Raw genomic sequence first — 18,919 nt, 5'->3', positions numbered from 1 at the left:
GGTTGCACACCATGTAGGGCATGTCTTGCTTGGAAGCACACTTTATTCAGAATTCAGTCTGTTCTAAGTAGATGAACAAGATGCACATTACCATTCGACTTGAAAAATAGTTGGAGAAAGGTTAATGACTCCTTGCACATGCTTTTCTGGCAATGAAGTCTGTGAAGCTGGATTGTTCTTTACATCTTGTTTTAAGGTCTGAAGCTGGCAAGTTGGAAAGACAACTACCTCATGTTTGGAATGGCCACTGGGCCATCTCTGTCAGACCTAATCTCCTGCCTAACATAAGTGCCATAGCATGAATAAATTGCTCTGTACCCCATGTTTTATTTTTCTTCTTCATTTTACAAATGTGTATCACAGCTCTGGCCTCCATGTATTACCTAGTACAGTTTTTATAATCTAATAAGCAAAAATTTGCAAACCAACAGTACAGCTTGTCTGTTACATTTGTTTCTCCCACTGTCAACACTTTTGAAAATGACATTTTATTGTTAACTTTTGGGATGCCTAGGAGCTGGCTGGTCTTATATTATCATGTTTGCATTGATGGGTTCATCTCTTGTGGCAAGCTCTCAGTACCTCTGTTAATAGAGGGATTAATTATAGTGATTTATTATTTAGGGTAGACATGAATTTTATAGGTCCCCTGTAGTATGGTATGGTGGTTTGAATAGGATTGGCCTCTAATAGGTTCATATGTTTGAATGCTTGGTCATTAGGGAATGGTGCTACAGGCCCTGTGTCTCTCTCTTCCTGCTGACTTCTGATCCAGATGTAGAACTCTCAGCTATTTCTCCAGCACCATGCCTATCTATATGCTGCCATGCTTGGTAACATAATCATAATGCAGTAGACCTCTGAATGTAAGCAAGTTCCAATTAAATGTTTTCTTTTGTAACAGTTGCATGGTCATGATGTCCCTTCACACCAGTAAAATACTGACTAAGACATATGAGTTGAAAATCTACTTCATCCAAAAATTAAATATTAAAATATCGAAATGTTCCCAAACCAAAAATGTTTTAAGCACTGTTTTGCAATATTCTGTGCAGAAAATTACACATGTACCATATGGCTCTAATCACAGCCAAAATGATACATTAACACTGGTATATAAAATCACCTTCAAGTCTGTATAGAAGAACCATAAGTGAGATCTCATTGTTGATGCGCAAAGGTTGCTGAGTCTAGAAGAATCTACAGTGTTGCTGCTCCCAAAATCTACATATAAGGCATGTGCAAGCTGCTAAGAAGTGTCAAGCACGAGTGTGTGCACACATGCCTATCTCTATAAGCATAGAGCAGGTCGGTAGATATCAAGTCCAGCCAGAGCATAGGTGATCTCAGCCTCAGTTCATTCTTTGTTGTCGGCTTGTTGTTTTTCTTTGTTTTCATATCAGATGTTTAAAATAGAAGCTTGGAATTTAGATGTGTATCCTTGGTCTCTTTGACGGGATGTGGCACATGCTACGGTGTCTGTCCTTGAGTTCACATTTTGTAAGACTTTCCCACAATTCTCTTCACTGCAGTTTTACTCTGCATTCTGAGAGAGCAACACTCCTCAGGAGAAAAGAGTCACCCCGTCAGCTTCCCCGCTGATAAATAAGAATTTTGTTCGGCAGATGCTATGGTTCACAGAGCTAGCATTTGCCCTGTGGAGCCTCCAGCCTTGCAGAGGACAGGAGGCACCCCATGCCCCCACACATATCCTGCCTGTCCTTGGAAGCCTGGCTGCATCCTCTTCCCTTCTTTATACCCACTCTTTCTTTCAGGTGTGAATGTCTGGTACCTTCTCTGTTTCAATTCCTGAGCCCAGCCTGCCTTTGGAGTCTTCCAGAAGGAACTCCTCCCTTTTCCAGTGGCAAGGCAACCCATTCCTTGCAGTACCTCAGCTTGGCCTGCATCAGTGCATGTGATAAACAGCTAACATATGGCCATAATGGAAGCTGATAGGTTCCTGCATTCAGAAATGTTTTAGCTTACCAGTGTATGGTTCCCGGAAAAATACAAACCATTTGCTTCCCCTAAGTCATAACAAGATGTTCTTTCACACAGACTCAGAAGACAGTACCACACAAATATAGAAAACCAGGTTTCTACCTCCATGTGCTTTTTCCTCAGGACAGTCATTCAGTTCTACAGGTGTTTGTACAACACAACTGCCTTAGAGGTCCCAGGCTCAGCTCTGCTGAGGATACTGAGCATGGTCAGAGTGCTTTATCCCTGAGCAATACCTCGTCAGGAAAGGGGTGAGATCTTCTTGCATGGATGCAGTAGACCTGATTGCTCACTCACTTTCTGTTTAGGAGTTCTGAGCTCATCTGTTCCTTGGGGCACAGATTCAGGGTTGTCTGGTATAAGAGTTGAGCACTTTGGATGTTATGGCAGGCCTGTAGGGTATATCACAAATGGCTTTAAGATGGGGTCTTTAGACAAAGCATGACCATAACACCAGTTTTTACCTTGTAATCACCAGGAGCCCTGTGCACAGATTTCATTTAGTTTCTGAAAAGAACCTGAGGAATAGGTTACGCTTTATAATTATATTTCATATGGAAAATTAAGTGCTGTTCTGCTCTCAATCTTGGTCAGCAACACTTCTCCTGCAGTGGGTAGTGGCTACTGCAGAGGCTTATAACTCATCAAACTGCTTAATGTAAATGATTCTGAGTGCTCAGCCATGGGAGTCACACTTCTGTTCACAGTCCCTGTGCTTAACTGCAGAAGATCAAGCCAGTAGAATTTCTAGTACAGACTGGGGAGACACACTTGTGGACCCTGTCCTTACCAAAGCCATTAGCAGTTGTAATCTGGTGAGGGAAAGGTAGTTTTTCCTGTGTCAGTGGATGACCCTGTGCCTATGTGTACCTGGGCATCACAAACTGGACTTGGTTATTCCTTTTTCAAAAGAAGACAAAAAGTTGGGAGGGAGATGGTCTAGGGAGCACCAGGGCTTTAACAGAAATTATGGTAGATGCCTCTACTCACTACATATTGAATAAATGTGTGGAACTATCAATGAATAAAATGTATTGTTAAATAAATTAAAATAGAGAACTCATTTCCAAATAATCTGTAAATCTGAATAGTGCTCCCTAGAGACAGGTGTTAGTTCCTATCCACTGTTTCAGTATTTATTGTAGACTTTCTAGATTAAAATTTCCTGTGAACCCCTGCTAATGATGAAGCAGTCCCTGCTAGAAGATGCTCAGTTCCAATGGGCTCTGACACAGAGCCTGTAAGATCTGAAATGTAAAAGCCATAGAAGCTGCCCAGGGAAGGCTGTGGGTGAGTGGATCTGAGCAGGTAAAGTAGAAAGAGAGAATGACCACCCTTCAACACTAAGATGAAAATAATGTTGTGCTTATATGATGAAGTATAAAGTGTGAAGAGGAAATATTTACAAAATTCTATTTGTAGAATAAGCAAGGAGATGGACCAAAAAGATGGGCTGAGAATAGGTCCCGAATGGAGGAATTAGAGAAAGGCCTGAAAGAGCTGAAAGGGTTTGCAACCCATAGAACAACATCAACCGAACAGACCTCAAGAGCTCCCAGGGACTAAACCACCAACCAAAGAGTACACATGGAGGGACCCAGTAGCAGAAGATGGCCTTGTCAGTGGGAGGAACGGCCTTGGTCCAGGGAAGGTTTGATGCCCCAGTGTAGGGGAATGCCAGGGCAGGAAGGTGGAAGGGAGTGGGTGTGTAGGTAGGGGAACACCTTCATTGAAGCAGGGAGAAGGAGGATAGAATAAGGTTTTCAGAAGGGAAACCAGGCAAGGGGATAGCATTTAAAATGTAAATAAATAAAATAGCCAATAAAAAAAGAGAAGGGACCCATTTTCCTGAACCTAAGTCAGAATTTGAGGGCAGAAAGATCAAGGAAGAGAGACCTTTCCTTAAGTATGGAACATTATGATGAATTCATCTGCCCAACTTCCACCTTTTCCCCAGCCTCTGGCATATTTTTTTGTTCTTTTCAGTTTCAATTGGACCTTCTTCTAGATTTTTTTTCTACCCTGAAGCAGATGAACTTAACTGAAGCAATTCTCTATGGCAACCAAGAGACTGACTGAGAAGACAGGTGACAGTGTTTGGAGAAGCTTTTGTTGTTGTAGACTGGGAAGGGTGTGCTGCCAGCAGGGACTCAGAGTCATGCTTGTCTGTGAGCATCCTGCAGTGCACAGGACTGCACCCTCATCCAGGGATGACACAGCTTTTAAAAGAAGCAGCAGTTCTAAGACTTTGAGAGTTTCTGGAAGAAATCTAGGTAACAGACACCATGACAATATCTCAGGCTTCTTTTACTCTCTAAAGAGTCTACTTCGTAACAGGATTCCTTCTATCAGACATAAAACAGATGGGAAGAAGAAAGCAGAGGTAAAAGGGAAAGAAAGTGAGAAAAACCAAGGAAAAGATAGTAACAAATGCCTAGGTGACACATAGATACATTTGGGCTACAGTAATTTGAAGTTGTCACAAGAATTTTATAAATACTTAAATTATAAAAAGAAAATTTTTTTAAAAAGCAGATGCTTATATCACAGATCATACATTTATAAACTAATTTTATAAGCCACCTGCTTTGGCAACAACAAAAGGAAATACTTTGTAAATGAAAGAATTAGTAAAATTTTCAACAGTATTATTTTAGAACAATTGGTGTTTAGGATATTGAATGAAAGGTGTCTCAGTGATAACAAGACAAACCAGCATCTGCTCATTCACCAATAACTGAAAGGCTGAAAAACTCAACTACCACAGAGTTCCATATGGAAAATGAGAAAAATAAATAATTTAAGACAGATGAAAACACCCAATACACAAGAAAGTATGCTGATTTTTTTTCAAAGTTTTTGTTCCAGAAGTAACAACCTCCTCCTGTGATCCTTCCCTCCTGGAACTTCATGAGATCAGAAATATCATCAGTGCCCAAGAAAAGAGAAACTGGAGAAATCAAGCTGATTTCCTATAATCCTGGCATGTTAGTGGCCATCCCATTACATGACGCCTCAAATGACAAAGGGCCATCGAAACTCATCCACTTATTATAAGGAAGCCACAACTTAAGTGAGAGGAGGAAATATTCCAGTGTCAACATCAAGATGAATGAGCTGTTCTAAGTAAACACAGAGTGTCAGAGGGAAATATCTACCCAGCTTTGATTTAGAAAATGCAGACTGAACTGAACCAGAAGTTCCATCTCCAGTCTTCGCCCTTTGGGGCAGAGCCAGGTTGAGGCCAGTGAACTGGGGCCAGCCGCTAGGTCAGTTTTGTTTTTTTTTTTTTTTCCTCTGCTTGCCAGTTTGTACATTTTTTTTTTACTCTTTTATCAAGACATTTGCAATATATTGGGACCCACTTTAGTGGGCTCATTTCATTAAATCACCTTGTTTTAGACTTTCTAAATCTAGTCGAAGGAGGTGAAGGTTCCAGATAAGAGTTTTGGGGTGGGCACATTTCAACTCATAATTGATTTCACAATGTCTTGAACAACAACTACAAAGACAGACAAAAGAGCCATACCTCTTATCAAAGCACTCAAGTGTCTAAATACTAATACTTTAAGTGTAAGGCCAGCCTAGGTCCCTGTTTCAAAATCTAAGGGCAGAAGGTGTGGTTTGGAGGTAGAATGCTTGTTTTGGCACGTGTAAGGGCAAGTGTTTGATCCCACTGACATGAAGCAAGAGATGTTTCTCATACTGGCTTAGATGCATATATTTTTGAAAAAAATATTTGTAAATGAGATCTGAAATAATATGAATACTCTTATTACACTTCATATTATAAATAATATGAAGAGGTGAGGATATGAAAGACAGAAACCAAGTAAACAGCCTTTCAGTTGTATTTCAAATTAGTACTTGCCTTAGTTTGATTTCTGTTGCTGTCATAAACACCATGGCCAAGAGTAACTTGGGGAAGAAAGGGTTCTTTTTTTGGGGGGGGGGGGGCGGCTTATAGGTTACAGTCAATCTCGAAATCCAATCACTAAGGCAATTTATAGAAGGGAGGTCAGGGCAGGATCCTGAAAGCAATAAGACACATGATGCTTGCTTATTGGTTCACTCCCCTTGGTTTACTTAGCTTCTTGCTTTGTTTTACAACCCAGTACTATCTGCCCAAAGATAACAATTGCCACCATGGGTTGGGCCCTCCCACATCAATATTAATAAAGGAAATGCTCTCCATACTTGCTATAGGGTGATTCCTATTCATCCCCTCTGTTTAGTTGACTCTAGCTTGTGTCTGATGCCCTACCCACTGCACATGTCAGAACAAGACACAACAGGTATGCAGGTCAGGAAGGGTAATCTTCACAACTTCTAGTTTGTAGTAAACTTGATTGAGGACAATAACATCACAGGACATCTGTAAGATGCTCCTGAGGTTTTCTGGATTCCTCCGGGTCTCTAGATAAAAAATCAACAGCAGACATATTCAGTGGCATTTGTACATAACTAGAGGGAGCATATGGGAGCCAAAATTAAAACAATTTCAGTATTTACAATATTTACAACTGCTCTAAAAGTGAGATACACAAAGTTAAATCCAACAAACATATTTGGAATCTACATTTAGGGGAAAAAAAAGAAACAGTAAAACCTAATAAGAGCAGCAGAAGTCCTATATAGATGGGTGTGTATCCAGCTGTGGACTGCAAGACTGGACAGAGTAATGGCAGTGACCTACCTAATTATCTGTGGGCTTAGCTTGATTCCTAACAAAATTCTGCCAAAAGTTTCATAGATAAAGACACAATATTTAGAAATGGTGTATGAATGATTTAGGACCTAGACTAGTGAAAATAACTTTTTAAAGAGATAAAAGAGTAGTTAGTCTACCAAGGTTCAAGGCATATTTTATAGCTATAATAACTAAGACTAGACACCTCAATCAGAATGGAAAACCCCAGAAATAAACTAATACAACTATGTTAAGGTAGTTCTAAATAAGTACACAAGAGCCTCTTCTTACAGAAGATGGTTTTAGAACAATTGGGCATCAATAGGAAAACAAAACAAAACCCTGAAACTTAAATCAGTGTGTTATACAAGCAAACACACAAACACGCACACACAATCTGAAAATAAAATGTAAGAGGCACACAGTGTCTGGCCCTCCTATAACACCATTACCAAGGCAATGTATAGAAGGCAGGCTTTATTTGGGATTATGGTTCCAGAGGGGCAGGGATCTAATTGCAGGCAATTAGGACTGGAGGCTATAGACATGACAACTGGAACTTTAAGGTGAGGGCTGAAGGCTCATGTTCTGAACCTTAAGCTGAAAGTAGAAAGGGAACGAGATGTCTTCCCAAACTGTGCTACCAGCAGGGGACCGAGAATCCAAATGTTAGAGCCTATAGGAGCATTCTTATCCAGACCACCACATCACATCCTGTGAAGGAAGGTGAATTGTCATAGGATTTCCGGGGATAGACACCTCCCCAACTGTATCTGCATGGCCTGAGCTCTATCCCTTAGCCAGGGCTGATAGCCACTGTTATAAACTGTTAAGCACTGTTCTTATCAACATGGTGTCAGCCTGACTGGATTAAGAATTACCTAGCAAATGTTCATCTGTTTCAGACTGAGCAAGCCATGTGAACTGTGACCTAGGCAACAGATTAGTGCTTTGATGAACTGGGCAAGTGATGTACTCATGTGGGAGGCAAGGAGAAACAGGAAGAGCCTGAGCAATGACAAGCAGGAGGAGGTCCTGGGGGCATGTGTTGGCACCTTCTACTTGTCTTTCCTCTTCTTAATCTTCGTGATCTTCAAACCTCTTCTAGCAGGTTGCCATGACCATGGGGCCAGGTAGCTGTGCACCAAACCTTCTGAATGTGATCATTGCCTCCCCTTATTTTATTTAAGGCATTTTATCACAGTGATAAAAAGTAACCAGGACTCGAAGACAGTTCCCATTTTCGTTCATTATGTCCATGAGCTGGGTTTGGTTTAGCACCACTACTCCCCAAATATGAGAGAACTTTAGATCTTGCAAATGATTTAGTTAAACCCTTTTTCCTTTTTTATTATTTTTTCTTGAAACTGCCTAATTCACTTATGTGTAATATCATTTTCTGTATAGCATTGGAATACTTGGTTGGGCCTTGTTTTGATTTAAGTGCTCATGGTATGATTGTTTGTTTGTTTTGTTTTGTTTTGCTGAGTGAGTCCTATACTCAACTGGCCTCGAGAAAATGACACCGGGTTGAGTCAAAATATTTCATGAGATCAGCTCAGAAAAAAGTGGTCAGATTCCAGGTGATGATGCTGAAGATGGTAGTAATACAATGACAATAGTTTTTTTAAAGTGTACTTGGTGACAACTGTGCCCTTCTGATTTCTGGGAGAAAGGGTAACTGTTGCTTTGGTTTGGTCACTTGATGGCGCCTTCAGCTGATGACTACTTTACAGTCACATGGCTGTGGGTGCAGTTTGGAGCTGCATTCTCTACTGGGAGCTTCAAGGAAAACATTTGGCTGGGCATGAATTACAGGATTTCTCCCTTGTTAACTGGTCAAGTTATTTCTCCCAATGAAAGAGATTTATCAAATGCATTATCATTTCACTAGAAGTATTTCTCAACAGAAATATATAATATCTGTATGGATTTTTCTCTCTGGAGAGTTCCCAAGAACCCTGCCTACTTTGCATATTACTCAGGTCTCAAATATTGGATTCCTGAAGAACAAACAATGCTGCCACTGACAGAAATGATATGGACAAGTTCTGCTGACATTTCCTCCAGTTCTTTTGGAATATTGCCAATAACCTGAAAACCTAGATTATTCCAAGCACCGAAGCCAAATCCTCAAACAGGTTCCATAATGCTTTGATTTTTTTCTATTCTGAATGAGTCTGGACATTTGTCAGAAACTTGAGTGCCACATGTTTTGTTTCTCTAGTAACCTATACAGGAATGCTACTTCTGGGCCATTTGGGGGGGTCTTATGTCTTCCTCAGTGAATCTCCTTCAACATGATAGGTCTGACGAGGAATTTTGCCTTGTACCACACTCAGAATGTCAGGACTGATTTCCCTTTGCATCAGGTGCTAGTGAAGTCAGACACTGGGTTTAGTGCTGAAGCCTTAAGATGAAACACAGCTACTCAGACATAAGCTTGGAGCCCTTGGACCATGGCCTATGAGTACTACACTGGTTTTGTGTCAACTTGACACAAGCTGGAGTTATCACAGAGAAAGGAGCCTTAGTTGAGAAATATCTCTATGAGATCCAGCTCTAAGGCATTTCTTCAACTAGTAATGGGGGAGGGGCAGCCCATTGTGGGTGGTGCCATCCCTGGGCTGGTAGACTTGGGATCTATAAGAAAGCAGGCTGAGCAAGCCATGGGAAACAAGCCAGTAAGTTACATCTCTCCATGGCATCTGCATCAGCTCCTGCTTTCTGACCTGCTTAGGTTCCAGTCCTGACTTCCTCTGTTGATAATCAGTATTGTGGAAATGTAAGCTGAATAAAGCCTTTTCTCCCCAACTTGCTTCTTGGTCATGTTTTGTGAAGGAATAGAAACCATAACTAAGACAAGTACCCACTGCTATACTTTCCAAGGGCAGCTAGCCCAGTGGTCCCTAATGGCCCAGGAATGCCCTTACAGTAGGAAATCATTTATAAATATTGACACGTGCACAAGGAAGATGGAGAATGAAGCAAGGGCATTGCATTCTATGTCCTGTAGGTCTTTCTTATTTTGCTTTAAAAAAAAACCACATATGTTTTACACATCAAGTGTAACAAGTACATAGCAGAGTGGTTTATTAGAGACAATAGACAACTATTTTCTCTTTACACCCCTGGTTTGTCCCACCTACCATAAGTGACCAATATCAATAGCATGGTACACAACTACCCACACTTTCCTTTTGATCTTCTAAATGTCTGAAAATACAGAATTGGGGACCTTTTAAATGACTGGTTTAACGAGGTCTTTGATACATCTGTTTCCCGTGGTGAGGGCTTTTTTTTTAGAGGAGAAGGGGAAAGTAAATGAGCACTCATTAATGATGTGGGCAACTTGACTGGAACCCCATGGGACTGCATAGCTCAGTATTAGAAGTTATCCAGGTAATTGTACCATGCAATCCACATCTACAGAGGCCACATAAAGTGAAATGCCATTTGTTTTCTGACGTTAAAGGAGAAGAAAAGTCCCCTTCCAGTAAAATATGAAGTCAGCTGAAAAATTACCCTTGTCAGCTTGCGGAACACTCAGTGTGTCTTCCATTAAAACAAGCATGTCAAAAGTGATCAAGGTAGAGAGCACCTGTAATCCTAGCAGTGAAGGGGTTGAGGCAGGAGGATTAGCAATCAAGGACATTCTAGGTTACAGAGAAAGATTTTTATCTCAAATAAACAAAAATAATGTTTAAGGAAAAACAATATTTTCTGTACGGTAACACGTTTCTTTCTTATTTTATTTTTTTCCACATCTCCTTTGTTGTTGGTAGTAGATTTTGTTGTTGTGTTAATGTTGTTTAGTTGTTTGTTTATTACCAAAGGAAATTATTAATTACTTGACTAAGAGGTAAAAACAAGGTCAACTATTTCAAGTTGGCCAAGTGCTAATGCCATCTGCTTGTATAAGACTTGCACAATCATAAACATGTTCACAATTGCCAAATTATTTTAGTAACTACAGAAATTAAAATACACCTACTGTATGATCCAGCTATCCACCTAGAAGAAATGAAACTACAGCCCTGTAAAGAAGTTTATACCCCACTCATTGCAGTGAAGTTTGTATTAGCCAAGATACAGAAATAAAGCCTTTATCTGCCAGTGGGTGAATGTGTGAAGAATTGCGCTCTAGACATTCAATAGAACATTATTTAGTGTTAAAAGGAGATAAAATGTTAGTCTTCCTGGTCAAGAATGAGATGACTACCGTAATTATGAGTCAAATTTAAAGCACACTTTAATTATATATTGGCTAGGGAGATGGACTTTGGCCACGTCCACCCCTGGGTTCCCACAAAATGGCCTTGAGTCACATTTAAGTGGAGCTTACTAAGCTTTACAAGGCGGCTTTATTTCCAGTCAGCTCAAGTCAGGAGCTAGCATGCATACCCCTGTATACCTCCTGCCTGCATCCAACTGGGTCAGTGTACATCCTGACATAGTTTCTGCCCACATGTGATCAAGCACATTTGGTTCATATGGGCCCCCCAAATGTGGCTTAGTATGTCTCTCCGGGAAGTGATGTTACAGTTGATCTTTCTCTTCTTTATTTCATTTTCTTCTTTTCTCTCCCTTACAGTTTCTTTTTTCCTCTTTACTTTCAAGAACATAAAGGTGCTTCATTGCTCCAGGCACAGCCTGTATTTGTCCTGCCTCTGCTGTAAAATTGACCTTTTCTAGGAAATTTTGGCTCCATTCATTGGAGAATGGTATTAGTAACCAGGATCTTAATGTGAGTATATTAATTTCTATCAAATCTGGCTGCCGCTTAACCTCAGTTGAAAGAACAAGAAAAGTCCCAGCCTACCTGCCACCCCCCCCCGTGTGTGTGTGTGTGTGTGTGTGTGTGTGTGTGTGTCTTTCTCTCTCTTTCTATCTCTGTCTCCATAATTTCACTTTATGAACATTCTTGTAAATATATGGAGTAATATCCATACATCAAACTCCAATTATTCATTTCTTTAAGTAGGAAACATGATTATAAACAGATTTTTGCCATTTTATGTATATTGCCCATATATCTTGCAACCTGGCTCTGTTTGTTGAATGCCTCCAGTGTTGGAAATTTGGTGTTCAGCATTTGTAGCTTATGATTAGGCTGAGTGTTGGTTCTAAGGAGAATGACCCCTGTAGATTCATGTTTGAAAATCTGTTCCTGAGAGGTGGAAGTGTTTGGGAAGGATTGGGAAATATGACCTTGCTAATGTGGGTGCATGGCAGAGGTTTGTTCCTGGGATAGACATTGAGGTTTCAGAAAGCCACTATTCCCAGTGTTCTCTCTGCTTTCTCCTTGCAGATCAAGGTCTGAGATCTCCGCACTCTGGTCACCATGCATTCACTCCCCATCATGGACTCCAGCCCTCTGAAATCTTATTTTATCTCCATGACAGAAAAGTAACTAAAACTAGTCATAGGCAAGGAAACATAATTATATTTACCTTTTTCCCCACCTTAGATGTCTTTCTTTTTGTCCTGTTGTTCTAATTGCCTCTCTCAGTAAGATGCTGCAGAGTGGTGAGGAACTGTGCCCTCCATCCCAGTCTCAGACAAAAGCATTTCATAAGTATAAATAGGATGCTGGATATAGACTTTTTCCATTTTCTTTTCCTTGTTACGACAAATATGTCCTCGGTTCCTACATTCTGATCTATTTTTTAAAATCTGAAGCTGGTGTTTGACAGTGCCAAATGTCTTTTTTTTTTTAACCAGACAGCTATAATTGTATGGGTTTTCCATTTAGTCTATTACTCTGCTGATTCACATAGATTACTTGATGAATGTCACACTAGCCTCAGGTTTGGGAATGAGCCCAACTTGGTTGTGATGACATGTATGTGATCCTGGATTCAACGGCTTAGGGTCTTAAATGATTTTGACACTTATCCTTGTGAAAATGTGGATGTCTAAATTACTGCGCAGTGACTTTATGATTGCTGGCTGAGAAAAGCAATGGAAGGCTTATTCTGGCTCACAGTTCAAGGGCACATTCCAGCAGGGTGGGAAGGTTTTGTTAGCAGGAATGTAAAGTTACCTTGTACTGGCAGGCAGAGAGTTGAGAGAGTGAAATGATCATTTTCTAGTTTGTTCTTTTCATTGCATCAGGGACCACAGTCTATGGCATGGCCCCTCCCATTTTCAAGCTTAGCCTTATCATCTTCATGTTCTTGCTTCCCTGTATATCTGATCTGTCTGTTGGTGCAAGGCCACACGTGTCCTGTGATCACCTCTAGTAATTGGCAGCTCTAGACCCTGTTCCATGTCTGTCAGTTTTTCCTTCATGTATTTGACATTTGGCATTTAATCTGATCGTCTCTCCTTAGACCATTGTTACCTTTATCACAACTTTCTTTATTCATGATAAAATTATTTGCTCTCATGTCTTATTTTTAGAATTTAATATCATTATTTTCCAGCCTTTCATTTTCTAGCTTTTCATGAGTAAAATTATTATGGCTTACATTATTGTTGGCAGGGAAAATGCTCATAATAAGATAAGCAAAAGGGTGGCGGGGGAGTTAGGGGATTCCTTGGCTTTCCCTCCTGCCAGCTTTCTTCACCGAGTAAGAGTAATTTCCATTGCTTCTAGCTTTTTGTAAAAAAAAAAAAAAGTATATTCTTTTCATATGTGTACAAAATTCTGCAGCTACACACACCCCACTTTACTATCTCTTTGTTCTCTAGTTTCTGGTTTGTGCTAAATTAAAGTTACAAAAGATCTTCTTTCTGGAAAGTGTTTCAAGATATGTTACTTAGATGACAGAAGGCCTGAGCACAAAGTGCAGGGTTCCCTCTCATGCAGCCCTTACTTCCCATGCACTGCTTCCCAGACAATAATTGTTCCCTTTACTCTCTTTTTCCTGTGCTTCATCTATTCATTAGCACTGGGGCTCAAACACATGGCGCCTACTCCTGGCTGTCATACTGTGTGTCTTGAAAACTGTAGTGACATGTGTCTACTTCAAAATCTTCCTCTGTGTGTATGTGTCTTTCTCTGTCTCTTTCTCTCTGTCTCTTTCTCTCTGTCTCTGTCTCTCTGTCTCTTTGTCTCTGTGTCTGTGTCTCTCTCTGTCTCTGTCTCTTTCTGTCTCTCTGCCTCTCTCTCTCCCTCCACAACAATTCTTCTCTTTAAACTCTTCGCAGCCACTGATCAATTTCTATTTCCATGGTTTTGAGCTTCTTTCAGTTCTGTCTTCTCTGAGTGTTTATATTCTAAGTAGTTCTCCCCCACCCCAGCCCCATCTCTTGTCTCTTTCTTTCTGATGTGTGTGTACATTCTTCCCCATATATGAATTCTACTTATGTGACTTTTTTTTCTTTTTTATAAAGCTACAGCATTCTTCTGCCAGCAATCTCAGTTTTGTGATATAATCCTTTTCTTGCTTTCTTCCAGGAGATAGTATCAATTCTAGAAATTTGCACCTTTGCATTTTGAAGGGTCTTTTGTCATGTACTCTCAGTATTTTTCAAGTAGGCTGCATGTTTTGTTAATGGTAGAACTTGTATGGTATCCTGTTGTCAAGGAGCTTCAATGTGTCATGTGGTGGTTTGAATAGAAATGGCCAACTTACACTTGCGGGGAGCAGCACTGTCAGGAGGTATGGTCTTCCTGGAGGAAGTGTGTCCTGGGAGGAGAAAGTATGTCATGGGAGAAGTGGATTGAAAGGTTTCAGATGTTCAAGCAAGGCCCAGCATGGCTCTCTCTTCTTGCTGCCTGCCTATCCAAATGTTGAACTCTAAGCTACCTCTCTAGTGTCTACCTGCATGCTTTCATTCTTCCCACCATGATAATAATTCACTAAACCTTTGAAGTGTAAGCCCACCCCATTGAAGTGTTTTTCCTTATAAGAGTTACTGTGGTCATGGTGTCTTTTCACACAATAGAAATGCTGTGCTTACAAAGCTACAGTTTGTTTCTTAAAAAAAAAAAGTCATATAACAGTTAAAATTAAAGAAAGAAAACCTAGTATCATCCAAGCTGTCTACAACACCAGAAAAGCCAGGTTCAGTTCTAGTTGGCCATGTTGATTTGTGCATCAGGCAGGGACCACTGACGGGCACTTATGCTAGATCCAAGGAGAGCTGAAGGAGAACTTTTTATGCATTTCTAACTACATGGACTCTGTCCTTGTAAATAGCTAGCATCAATATGTGGATACAGTTCATTAGCCTCTCCATTAACAGTGAATAATGGTGAAAAGTTTATCACCCACTCTCCCCCACACCTTATTGGAACTGTGTATTCCACACTGTTCAGTTCAGTGTTTCCTCCCTTCCTGTGGAATCAATGCTATAAAAATGTGCCTCTTATTCTAGAAAATGGGCTCCAGCTTATCTGAAGCCTACTTGAATCTATCTTTACAATACCTTGATTCTCATAATATTCAAGTGTATCTTTCAAATGAACAAACCCAAGTGGTACATACTGTAGGCCTAGGTAAGTTGACATGCCAAAGCAGGAGGATTATTTGTAATCAGGACTTTGAGGCCAGTATGGGCAATATAACAAGATCTTGCCTCAAAACAGACAAACAAGCAACAACAAAAACCTCAAACAAACAAAATGTTTCTATTTTTAAGTGTTGTATGAAAGAGTGATTAATGTATTTGCAAACAGAGAGAGATTTCTGAAGTTCCCAATATTCAAATGGAAACTGATATATTGGTCTTGGGATTTTGATCTGCCGTTGATTTGTTAACATGCCACCAAAGCTGTATTGTGCTTAGTGGTAAAAACAGAGATTACTCAGCACATATTGCAGTGATCTCATAGTAGGTCAACTACAATCAACATAGGTAATCTGGTGTGATGTCTGTGGGAAGAGAATTACTAAGAGGAACTATGAAGGGTAATAGAACAAGCTCACTGGACAGATCTCACTGAAGACAAGCCAATGTGACCAGATTATAATGAGAAATTTGATTATATACAAAAAAGTGATAGGCTTTGATCAATGTCACTTGGTCAACAATTTTTGCTCAACCTTGGCTCTTCATAGACTTTCCTTGCAAGGTGGCTTTCATGGAGCAAGGAGTTTGAAATTTTTTGGTCAAAAAGGGACACAACAGAAGATATCTCTGTGGATGAAGCACTTGCTATGCAGGTGTGAGGATGTTTTGAGGTCTGCTTAGATCCAGCATAACTATAGGTCATTGTAAAGGAAAAAAAAAAAAGTACTGTAATCAAGCCTCTACTGATCAATCAGGGCCACAGAACAAGACTAGAGAGCTGAACTGCTACAACGAACCAGAATATTACAGAGCTTTTGAGCTTGAAAACCATAAACAATGATGCCAAGATACAGCTATATTCTTTTCAACAAATAGCATTTAAGGATAGGGACATTCCATATGTGGTTGATCGATGTCAAAGGATACAGACCAACCAATGAAATCTGTTTGTTCTTTCAGGGTTAAGGACAGTCCCTATGTTTTGTGGAACCCATGATGCATAAGTAAGTAGCTGTAGTTAGTCATATTTTGGGAGGTGTGGTTAGGAACAGTTATTTGGTTTTGTGAAAACAAAAGAGGAATAACAGAAGCTGGCCAACTCTTAGCAAGAACCCAGCTTTCTTGAACTTAGTTTCACTCTATGATTACTTTGCTTGCTCTCAAGTTTCTTTTGCTTCTTCCCAACAAGTACCTGAGTTCAAAACATGCATAATATCAGGACACTCACACCTGCTGCCTATTATCTTAGAACATAAGCAGCAGAGACTTCATCTGTGGGACAAACTGCTTAGTGAAATTGGTACAACTGAAGAACTTTGGGTTCAAGAGAGAGAGAGAGAGATCATGCCTCAATGAATAGAGTGGAGAACAACTAGCACATCTCTCATAGTAAGGAATTAAGAGATACTTTGTTTTGGAATCAAGTTTAAGTGAACTTGGCTCAGAAATATAGATTTAGGTTATCCCAAGTTGCATATTTCAACGTAGAAGCAGTTCCATGTAGTTTCATACATTTCCAGAAACAGGAAGTCACAAATTCAGGCAGGACTAAAATACATTATTGAGAACTTCAGAGAGGTGCTGCAACAATGTGGAGGAAGCTTTTCTGTAAGGCTCTGGCATTCTTAGCCTTTGGTTTTGTTGAAGCCTGGGGTTCTGTTAGGTCCATAGATTCCAAGATGTTTTAATCAGTTAGTCATAGGATGTTAGTTCTAATAAAAGTGTGGGCAAGGGATGATTATTTAATGGTCCCGTGCTAGCCAGAGATAATTAACTTCTGTACCTGTAATATTCCAACCTCTCACCCTTACTTCAGTTTCAATCAGCCAACCAGTCTTTGCAGACACAGCTTCATTCCAGTAACTCTAATTCTCATCATCAACCATGGTCTTCTACATGTATACATGCATACTCTCCTCACAGGTGCACATGTACCTAAAAGCCAGTATACTTGTACATGCAAACCATACCTACATAGGTCATACATAAAGGGACAATTGTCACTGTCACTATCTTTGTGCCTTCTTGTCTTCCCCTTTACAAATGACAAATTGCATGTGTAATTTGTGTCTTAATTAGTTTTAAAATACATGCTTGAGATATGCTGTACTTTGTCCTTGCTGAGTGTCTTAATGGAAAAAAAAAGCACAGAAAAATCTGTTTACTTATTTAATTCAAGGCCAATGCTGTGACTAAGGGAGGTCACAATAATGTGACCAATGCTCCTCTGACAAAAAGAAGACAAACAATTTCATTAATGCTTATATGTAGTTCTTAAAAAAAATCATTGCTTATACCTGGAGGTTTTTCTAAATACAAATTTGTTTTGACTGTGCATCTTTTTAAATTTCATGCTGAAATTCATTAATCAGGGAAACAGAATGCAGAGATAAGGCTTTGGAGAGGTGTGGTCATGAGAACACTTTCCATGGAGGAGATAAGGTTAAAATACCATCCTGTTACACAGAGCATCCTCTACAGACTTGAGTTTGTTGTGTCCCTGACCTTGACCTTCCAGAATCTAAATCTGTAAGAAATACATTTAATTATTTATACATTTCCAAATTATGGGTACTTTGATATAGAGGCATAAAGGGAACAATACACTATTTCATCATCATAACACCACAAAGAGTCAAATGCTACCTATCCTGAGACTTTTAAATAACCAAGTCTGGCTAAAGGACTTCAGAAATGGCCCCAGGGCTCAATGCAACTAAGAGAAGGAGGCCCTCTTTAACCTACACAGTTCAATTTTAGGCAACAAACTTTTATTTCCTATCCTCAATTGCCTTTGTTTAAAATCTCACTTCCTGGGGTTAGAATATATTTTCTTTTGTAGAGTGCTTTCCTAGTTATAGAAAGCCCAGGGATCTATTATGAGCACCCCATAAAACAGGCATGATGTCATACCTGTAATCACAGCAGGAAGGTCAGAGGAAGTTCAAGACCATTTGTGACAGTTTAGCCATTAGAGGTCAGTCTAGAATAGCTGACATCCCAACTCAAAAACAAACCAACAAACAAACAAAGAAACAAACAGATCCAACCTATTTCTGTGAAAATTTCCATTGAAATCAGAACACTACTTTTTCACAAGACAATTTTTTCATGAGTCAGACTGGTACTCGGTTTCTTATCTGCAAATAATATCATGCCTAGAGAAGTGGGCTTTCTCTTAATGGGCTGAGTAGACCACATTATCCCTGTTCTGGGCCAGGCCTCAGTAATGGAAGCCACAAAGCAGAGGATACAATGATCCAATAAGTTACTGAAACAATTTCAAGTTGATTTCATATGAGCTACTAATATGACATCAGAAAAGTATTTGAACATTTCTAGGGAAAGGTGGGTATTCTTAAAAGCCACCCTGTGTTTATTTGAGGGTTAGTAAGATCATTAAAAAGTTTTGATCAACCCACTCATTCTGAGTGACCTAGTCAGCACGCATATGTGTCCAGTCTTATTCAGCCCTTTTCTGGACCTCTTAAGGATGTCTACTGAGTCAAAGGTCTCTCTGAGGAACCTGTAACTACTGCACACATACCTGTCTCCAAACAGCATCTCCCAGAGGGACACAACTTTATCCAACCTCTCTCAACATTTTCAGTGTGAGGAAAGAATTCCTAGAGAAGGAAAATCAGTGGCTTTTAGGAACTGTATTTATTAAAGTATTGAATAATTATCATTAGAAATAAGAACTTCCATGTGATATTTAAGCTTTCTCTTATTGAAAACATCAAGGTGCTGGGCACTCAAGGTGCA

The 18,919-nt window shown here is 39.8% G+C and overlaps 1 protein-coding gene across 1 annotated transcript in view; it reads left to right on the top strand.

Annotated features, from left to right (window-relative positions):
• Positions 1–18,919, top strand: part of GABRG3 (gamma-aminobutyric acid type A receptor subunit gamma3) — a gene marked incomplete at both ends in the record, with an annotated part of 554,008 nt that overhangs the window by 121,566 nt on the left and 413,523 nt on the right. The window lies entirely within an intron of this gene.

The sequence above is a fragment of the Micromys minutus genome (genome assembly GCF_963924665.1).
Source record: "Micromys minutus genome assembly, chromosome: 3".
Lineage (NCBI taxonomy): Eukaryota > Metazoa > Chordata > Mammalia > Rodentia > Muridae > Micromys > Micromys minutus.
This window is presented reverse-complemented; position numbering and strand designations above follow the sequence as displayed.